The sequence below is a fragment of the Scaptodrosophila lebanonensis genome, unplaced genomic scaffold, assembly GCF_003285725.1.
Source record: "Scaptodrosophila lebanonensis strain 11010-0011.00,11010-0021.00 unplaced genomic scaffold, SlebRS2 tig00001410-arrow-pilon, whole genome shotgun sequence".
NCBI lineage: Eukaryota > Metazoa > Arthropoda > Insecta > Diptera > Drosophilidae > Scaptodrosophila > Scaptodrosophila lebanonensis.
In genome coordinates, this window is record NW_022060738.1 from 4,803,922 (window position 1) to 4,813,490 (window position 9,569).

At 38.3% G+C, this 9,569-nt stretch overlaps 1 long non-coding RNA gene across 1 annotated transcript; it reads right to left on the reverse strand.

Annotated features, from left to right (window-relative positions):
- Nucleotides 1-8,788: 8,788 nt before the first annotated feature.
- LOC115630724 lies at nucleotides 8,789-9,317 on the reverse strand. Its single transcript, XR_003996100.1, has 2 exons — nucleotides 9,182-9,317; nucleotides 8,789-9,119 (listed from the first exon to the last, which is right to left on the reverse strand). It is a non-coding gene; the product is annotated as an uncharacterized LOC115630724 (long non-coding RNA).
- Nucleotides 9,318-9,569: the final 252 nt, after the last annotated feature.

Genomic DNA, 9,569 nt, shown 5'->3' on the forward strand with positions numbered 1-9,569 from the left:
TTTTTGGAGTTGAGAATGTGAATGAATAAAAAGTTTGAATAGTAAGTCAGTGGCTGCTTAGGTTAATATTACGGCTTCCTGAGTTTTTAATTTTGTTTTGTTACTGTTCAAACAAATCTATATTTTTTATTTGAATTGGTTTCCAAATAATTCTTATACACTCTATCTAACAGTTGCTTACGTGTATTATTAATACAAGTACATAGCTTGACAAATACATAATCGCATATGTAGTTATTTGAAACAGCACATTTAAATATTTGTTGACAACTAGAAGCTTAACTTGTAATGAATACATTAATACTTGTAAATAATCAGATTAGATTCACACACAGTGTTATCTCTAGACAATGAAATGTCAGTACCATTACATTATTTAGAGCCTTATACATTTATTAGCTGTAATTTTTTCCACTCTCAATATAGTTGGTTCTCTTTACAACTCACTTTTATTTACAGTAAATGTATGTGAATATCTCAACGGCATAACTTTTATGCATTTCTATTCTTTATAGCGATGTCGGTCATTACTGCACATCAGGGCGTTTGTCATCTCGATGCGACGGTGTCAAGTTGCCGCGTTTTAAGGCTCTCATTGCCACAATTTCAGCTCGAGACAGTAAAAGCTTGGGGCTGTGCAGCCGCAGGACATCAAGTTGTTGCTGTGGCTCCTGCGGTGGCTGCCATCTGCTCTAATGAAACAAAAACAGACAAGTTAATGTACAGTTGATGTACATTTTAATGGCATAGCTTTTGGACTTATGCTCTGTGCTTTGCTTTGCTTCGCTTCGTTTCGCTTGATTTCTTGCTCTCTTCCGCTTGCTCCGACTAGCCATAACTGTCTACAGATTTGCATAAAAGCCACGGCCACAAAATGCCGCGAACGCTAATTGAGTGACTAAGCGCTGTGGCTAAAGTTTTCCCCATTCTAATGTCATTGTCAACCGCTACCGTGGACGGTTCCCAACTAGCTGTCATTTTCTCTACCCATAAACCGAAAAGCGCAGCAGCATTATTTGAGTCGTCTTGCCTTCCAGTTACCCCATTATCCGGTTACTGTGAATGGAGCTCATGAATATGCCTTTTATAAATAATTCAAGCGCATGCTATTTGAAGCGTTTCGGTCTGAGGCAATGCCATTGTGCTGATAGCCCCGTAAGCCTTTGCCTACTAACATGCATTATGTATTGCCTATTTAACGCACGCACACACAAACAAGCACACATATACATTGGAGATGTGTGGCTAATACATTTTGAGTTAATTTGGAGAGCTAGATTTGCATTAAAATTAAGTTAATGACATAAATGAGTGACTGAACTGAATATTAACCATGCACCAGAAATTATCTCTACAAGTAACGTGGAATATGTGCTCTTTCTTCTTTGATTATATTTTATTACAAAATGCATCAACTTATATTTAATATACTCCTTATGAAGACAAATAAGTGTTCACTTAGTACTAGTGTTTTTCTGTGGAAAAGATCCAGTTCAGTTATGGTACTACACTATGTATATCGCAAAGCACACTGCACGCACACAAACACACTCACAAAGGGTCCTTAAGTCGTTTTGTAGAGCACCGCAAATTAACAGAGCGCATTGAATGGACTCTATACAAAAGGGGAAAACATACACACAACGGTCGCTCCAAATGTCACAGTCAGGCACAAGCAGCAGCAACAGCGACAACAACAACAACAGCAATAACAATAATAACTGTCGGAAGTAGCCTCTTTTGAAATGCAAACTTAGAATTTTAGTTGTTGCTGTTGTTTTTGTAAAGTGAATTCGGCATTAAAATCAACTGTGCATGTTTTTCGAATTATTCGAGCATAATTTCTCGACTGGCAGCAGCTTGTATTGACTTCCTGCACATTTAACTTAATTTGCGCACAAAAGTAGGCAACACTTTTCTATGCCACCAGAGGCTCTCGGCTCACAGAATTAGCACAACTGTCCTCTGTCCCCTGACCACTGTCCACTATCCTCTAACCCTGTATCCTAGATGTGTGTTTGTGTGAGCCGTTGCCTTTGCTGGGCCTCTGGTCCATAAAACAAAACGCAAAATAACACAATTTACAGTTAATCTAAATGTTGGTTTTTATTAGTACAAGTTTTTGTGGTCTGCTTGCGGTGAGAGAAGAAAAGAGGGAGAGAGAGACAGAGAGCAAGAGGGTGAATAAAAGTGTGAGTAGTACATGATATAACAACTCGAAAAGTGACTTTATTATAATTTGAAACTTTTGATTTACAGCCCCAACTGTGTGTCGCTGTGCCTGTCTGTATGTGTATGCTTGTACGAGTACTCGTATACTATGTGTCTGTTTATGTACCGCCTTGATTTTGTCTTTTTGTTCAGCTCAAGACACCAAAGTACCAAGCAACCCACTCGACTGCCAAGTGGCCTGGTAGCGCATTTTATGGCAACAACAGCAATACAAAAGCCAACTGAAATGATGCTAATTTTTATGCAGACACAAAAACCCATAAACACAGACAAATGCACACACACACACACATATATATACATACAGCCACGCGACAACAGTAACAATAATAAGAACAGTCAGACATACAGCCATCTTCAAATTGTAGCACACACAAAATTTTCAAGTCAGATAGCAGCGATGGCAGTGGCAGTGGCAGCCAAGAGCGCCAGAAACTCAATTGCAAAACTTTTCACAAAAAGATTTATAAAATTACAACAATAAAAACAACAATAAAATTAAGCATTGTAATATTGTAACAATACAGGACAGAAGAAAGGCACAAAAAAATGCTTACTGAAATATGAAAATGATGTCGCAAGCGTGAACTTTGCCGCACATGAAAAGCTTGTTAAATTTACGCTTGAATATCAAATCACTTTTAATTTGATTATTGCACACGGTCAGTGGCGACGAAATGTACAGTGGGTCCAGATTATCACTCCATTTAGACAATGATGGAGCACAATGGATACTTAAATCTCAGCAATGTTAGCAATTAATGATTGTATCTAAGTATGATGAGTATTCCAATTGATATTTTAAAGATATTACATGTAATGCATCAACATTTGTATTTATGGTTTAATTGTTCCTCCTTTCTTATTTATCTTAAAAGTTGTAGGTATTTATTACGTTAATGTAATGTATAATTTGGAAAAGCAACTTTTTTTACTTTTGAAATAAAAGACCCCGCTGCATAATATCGTTCATTTGACAGCATTGGTATATAATGATTCAACATTGTCGGTCTGTCTTTCAACAAGAACTTAAACTTGTGGAGTAATAGTGATTTAAAAATACTGATGGATTCGTCAGTCAATCCACTTACAGACTTACAGATAGATAGAGATGTAGATAGAAAGTACGGGTCATAGCATGTGGTCTAATATTTCAGACCAAGAACAATAAACCCCCGCATTTTTCATCAAAATCTATACCAATATATTTTTTTTAATATTTTAAATATTTAATATACAAATCTGTTCGCCCGTAACAAGAGACCATAAGTAATTTTAACAAAATTGAAAGGAGAACGAAAGAGGGCTAACAGCTATACATAAATAATTTATGTTTATTTATTTATTTTTGGATTTTGGGCATAACTTTAAATTTATATGTTGCTGCTATTGTTGGCTTAAATATCTTGCTTTGGCACGCGCCATAATTGCAAATCAATGAGCTGTGCGCCGATGAGCCAGACAATAGACACACTGATTAGGGCGCAGCTAACGATGATTACGGCAATTGTGTGTGTTGATGTGCTTATGTGTGTGTGTGTGTGTGTGTGTATGTATGCAGCTAAGCTCTGCATACGCCCACTCACACTACGCCTCCTTTCCCTCCTCCCTCTCCTCTACACTCCTTCACACCACGTTTTGTGTATGTGTGTCGCATTTTAATAAATTACGTGACAAACTGCATGCAATTCACAATGATGATGATAACTGCCTGCCACTCTTAAAGCCTGCCGAACGCCCCAAACAATTTCCTCAGAGCTTAACGGTTAACAGCTGCAGCAGGTGGCCATGCTTGCCACAAATATTTGTTTGTTTGTTCGCTTGTATCTGTGCGAGAGTGTGTGTGTCGGTGAGTTGGTGAGTGGGTGTGCACGAGTATACTTGTATGTATGTGTGTCTGGCAAATTTCGTTAATGTAGGCTCATTAGTTGGTATTAAAGTAACATTATGAGCACAATTTGCAACACGCCAGTTTTAGCAACTGCAACTGCAACAGCAGCAGCAGCAGTAAGAAGAGCAGCAGTGGCAGTAGAAACAGCAGTAACAGCTGCTGCCGGCATCTTGCACATTTGCATATCTGTCTCGCTGTTTCAAGTGTAATTTGCAAAATTAAATGACAAAGTTTTGCACGCTGCTAACAATATTAAATCGGATTTCGAAAGCTCGTCGTCGCCACTGCTACTGCCACTGCCTCCTTTGTCGGGAGGTAACTCGGCTGCCACCACCACTGTCGCCATCGTTTCCAGCTACAAATGTAATTACATTTTCTGTTTTGTATGTTAACAAACCGTATAATTGGCTTGGCGCTTTGTCGCGCGCCTGCATTTGCTGTTAACAGTTGTAGCTCTGAAATGTGTGTCCGTCTGTCCGGCAGTCCAATGGATTTTGGCTTTGACTCTACTTAGCTGATAAGCAGCAACAGTTAGATACATAGCAGGAGAAGAACGAGGGAGTACAAAGCGGAGCTCATTCATTGGGTTATGCAAGCGTTGCCAAGCTAATGACTGTGGTCTCTGACTCCGGCTTAGTAATGGAGGCCACCACTCTGTTTGTATAATGATTGTGGACGAACAATGATTTGCTAAATAACTAGTTCAATTAATTGAATTTGCAATTACGATAAAATACTGTTTTGGGGTAAGAGATAGTGCAGTATATAAAATGTATATAAGATAAATGCATTTTCATTTGTTTATGAAATTCTAGATTCTTTGTAATGGAAATATATGTATAAGTGTGGGTTTAATTACATACGAGCTTAAGCTGTTTCTTAATTTTAAAAGAAGCAAGTTTCCATCTTAAATATGTATGTACTGTATACTGTAGCGTTCTCTCTTGTTTTAAAATGTATAGTTTTTAGTTTTTGTAATTTGTCTTATATTATTTTTCGATTTATGGGTTTTTTTTTAATAATAGGCTCCTTAATTTTTTTTGTTTTCTCTTATTACTGGCATTTTTATTTTCATTTAAATAAATTATTTATAATGTGTCGCTAATTAACCAATTTTTTGATTTCACGCCGAACCCAATGCCTTCGTAAGTTTTTTTTGTTTCCAGCGTAAGGGGTCATTGTTAGTATTCTTTTTTTGTTCTGAGTGTGGCTTTTAGTAATGACCAAGGTAGGGAGGGCGTATTCAGACTCGCCAACATAACATCTGAACATACATATGTGTGCAGTTTAGTGTAGGTGCAAGTCCGTCCGAAGTCAGTTTAAGTGTTTCTCTTCCGGTTTTGTTTTCTCGTCTTCTCCACGCTTATTTAAAATAAATTATAAGAAGGGGACATACATGACGTAGAAGGTAAAGAACACCACCCAATTGCCGACGAGCCAGAGCCAGAACTCTAAGCGTGCCGCTCTTACGCATGTCGACCACCTAGTCCCAATATCCTTCTGTAACCGTTACAAAGTAAAATATTTGGATGTAGATTGTTGAGATTGTTTATATTACAACGCTTGTTTTATGTGGAAAAATGTTTAAGGTATATGAATAAAATAGAACGAACTGTTGGAGGATTCAACTATTTATATTTACACGTATTTGATTTCGATTCAAAATAAAAGTGTTGAAAATATAATTTTGTTATAAGTTATCAGAGAAAGGAAAATTTAAATTATTTGATACAATAAAAACAGTGCGACGCGGTGAGAAAAGGTAAATCTGAAAATAGTCTTCCAGTTTAGTGAAATGAAGCAAAGCTTGTAACTTTATAGCTTCCGTTTAAATCTTTTTGAGATATGCATACAATCCAGACATGCCCCAGTAAGTATATACTCGTACATACCTCTTGATAATGCTCACTATAGTCATTATGAGGCCACAAAGGAACGGCAATTGCAACTGCAGCAAGCTGTTCTGTTTTTTTTTCCTAGTAATGCCGACACGTTGCTACGGTGCGGAAATAATTGGCATTGTTATTGGTTTATTTGTAAATACATGAGTGATGCAAATGATATTGCCTTTGCCACTGCCGGCGTTTCCAAGCAACAGAAACAATAAACTAGAACTCTCTGCAATATCGTTGCTGGTGCTATTTGTGTCGGGAATGTGTTAATGCTTGGCGCCATTGAAAGACCGGTGGCCATTGGTCGGAGACGGCTCTGGAGCTGTTTGCTCGAGTGGTGTCCGGAAGGTTGCCTCGCAGGCCCAGCTGGCCTGGTCGGCAACTAGGCCAGTTGCACAGGCAATGCGGCATGAAATTTGAGTTGGTTGGCATGTTAAACAATTTTGTGGTCAGTTGGCATAACAAAGCCCCACGAGCCAAATATTTACTCAGCTCGGCCAATATGTACAATTCAAAAGAGAAAAGGTCAAAACGGCTCGCAGTGCAATAAGCACGAATTCAACCCGTACCCAGCCAATCCCATCCCATCCCATCTCATCTCATTCCATCCCATTTCAGCTAGACAACTGCCGCCCACAAGCCAAAGATGCGGGAACAACAGGAATAGTATTTTTAATCTCATTATCAAAGCCGGTGCGATGCAGCAGCAACAACAACAAATTTCATCCCAGAAACCACAATATGCCTCCAAATTGATTTGTGCGTGCCTAGGCTTGGTGCCTTCAACTGTTTGTTGTTGTTGTTGCTGTTGTTATTGTTGCCGCTGTCTCCCTCTGTCTTGGGCCACATATTTGAGTTGCACTTGACATATGCTGGAAACAAGGCCGAAAGATTTTCGGTGCTTAAAACAACTTGAAAGGGAATCTGAACATTAATTGATTTTATACACACTTCAATGGGTTTTTAAGTTCACAAACACACCCACACGAGCACACACATGACCTTGCATGCCCTCACGCATACCAACAATGAGAAAGAACGAAGCTGATTTGCGTTGCGAATGGCTAGTTGGCTTGTTCAATGCCCACAAGGCGAATGTTCAGTGGGCTCCCCTGAAAAAGGAAAAATGTCATGTCTACCCCAAACAAAATTTTAGTATTTAATATTTATACTCTATACATGAAATGTACAAGAGTATATTAGGTTTGCGCGAGCTGCAAAATGTAACAGGCAGGAGTAGGCGTGGCAGATCCCATAGCGTGACAAGACGAGTCGATCTAGCCCTGTCTGTCCGTCTGTCTGTATGTCTGTCCGTATGAACACCTGGATCTCAGAGACTATAAGAGCTAGATGCACAAATATGCTTTATGTGTGTACGTTGTGCAAGTTTGTTTTATTGTTTTGATTTCGCAACCCCCCCCCCCCCCCCCCCCCCCCCCCCCCCCCTCCCACTTCCCCCTTATGGGGGTTTTCCCGATTTTCTGTTCGAATAATCAGTTATATCTCGGAGACTAAAAGACCTAGGGACACCAAATTAGCCCCAAGTGCCTCATGTAAATACGCAGAAACTGTGTATTTTGGAATGTATACGTGATAAAAGGCCCACTGTGCGGCAATTGCCAAGCTTCAGTCGAGTGTAGCAATGTGGCTATGGCAATGGTGATGACAATGAAGATGACGATGGGGTGAGGGCTGAGGGCGGATCTTGGCCGACGTGCGCGTGACCAACTGACAATGCCAGTAGCAGCAGCAGCAACGAGGCAGAAACAATAACAACCGCAAAAATGAACAGGAGAGAACGCTACAGTGAGCAAGCCCGACAGTAAAATACCCTGTAATCTCCACAAAAAATACAAATGAAATGAAATTAATTACTTACATTAAATAAAAAATATTCAATACATATGTACATACATACAAACGTGAAGACATGATAATGTAAAGTTTCAACAGCATACATTTACATAATCGTGTGTATGCGTGTTTATATGCAGTACAGGAATAAGTCAAAGCAGCAACAACAACGGGCAGAGCTTTGGCAGAGAGTATTTTTACGGCTATAACTTTCTTATATTTAAGCTATTGTAATGAAACTTGGATTACGGACTCATAATCACTAAATGGAGATCACTAACTTGAGTCAAAAGTTCTAAGAATTAGGGGAGTTTTGAAAAAACACTAATAGCAGGGGCCTACATCAGAATAATAAAACAAACTTCACCTGGCTAGGGCTCAGGGGAACCTGGATACCAAGTTTGATAATTCTATCTCTTGTACCTTCTGAGATCTTTGCGCTCATACAGACGGACAAGGCTATATCGACTTGTCTTGTCATCCTGTTCAATAATATATATACTTTTTGGGATCTGCCACGCCTCCTTCTGTATGTTATATTCATTCGCTCAGAACTAATATAGCCTTTTACTTTTTGGGTACACTCTGTAAAAACAGAAATAAATATACTATGGAGGGAAAAGGAAAAAGGGACATGGATATCAAAAGTCCAAATATATTTCTCTATTAATTAATTAATTCAAATAATAATTCATTAAGGTGATGCTAATATAGAATATGTTAAATAAAGAAATAATTGCTATCACCGCATATATTGAGGTCAACCTTCTGAGGATGGTTGTAATAAGATTGCTATTTAAGATGGAGATAACTATTGTGTGATGTGATGGTGTCTTATAAAGGAGAAAAATAATTGCTATTCCTTAGTTGTCTTTTAGAATTGAAATGCCCAAACAAAATTAATGTAAAACACATAAAATAACGTTTCAATCAGCAATTGTCTTAATAATTAGAGGTCCAGGTGTATACAAATGTTGTACAAAAATTTGGGACGTGTGTGTTTGTGTATAGACAATTCTTAAATTTCGAGGCTGTCTTCTTAGATCACTTAATCTAAACGGTGTCTAGCTTTGCCGGTCCTTTGACATCGCATTCATTTTGTTCTACAGACTGGAAAAAGCAGTTGAACTGCCAGTCTCTTTGTGTGATGTGACGGCTTGAGGTCCGAGATCGTCCGGATTTCCGTTTTAGGCACTCTTTTTTATGGTCGGGACCGAAGAAAACTGCACGGACTTTTGCTCCTGGGAAACCTGTATCACCATGCATTTGTATGCTATGTATGGCATTTGAAGGAAAAGTAATTTCCACTTACTGCTTTGATTAAAGACGGCTTCGATACACTTTTCAGTGAACGTTCAGAATTCATTTTAATGATACTTGGAAACAAAAGAAACTAAAGATAAAATATAAATTTTTCTGTTAATTTTAGGTGCTAGGAATTTTGTTCAGCTCTCCACGAAGTTAAGAATGCGAATGAATTTTATGTGAAATTTTAAATGGAATATGCCTGATAACTAAACAAATGATATATTGATGCCAAGCTAAATTTATCAGAAGTCCAAATAATCTGTTAACTGTAGCTTTTTTATTTCTGAAATCTTTCTATTGAAGTCTGTTGTATATCTAATAAAAAAGGCTTCTTCTTTCAATTACTGTTCTGTGGGAAAATGGTCACAATGTAGTAAGGCTCCAATACTATA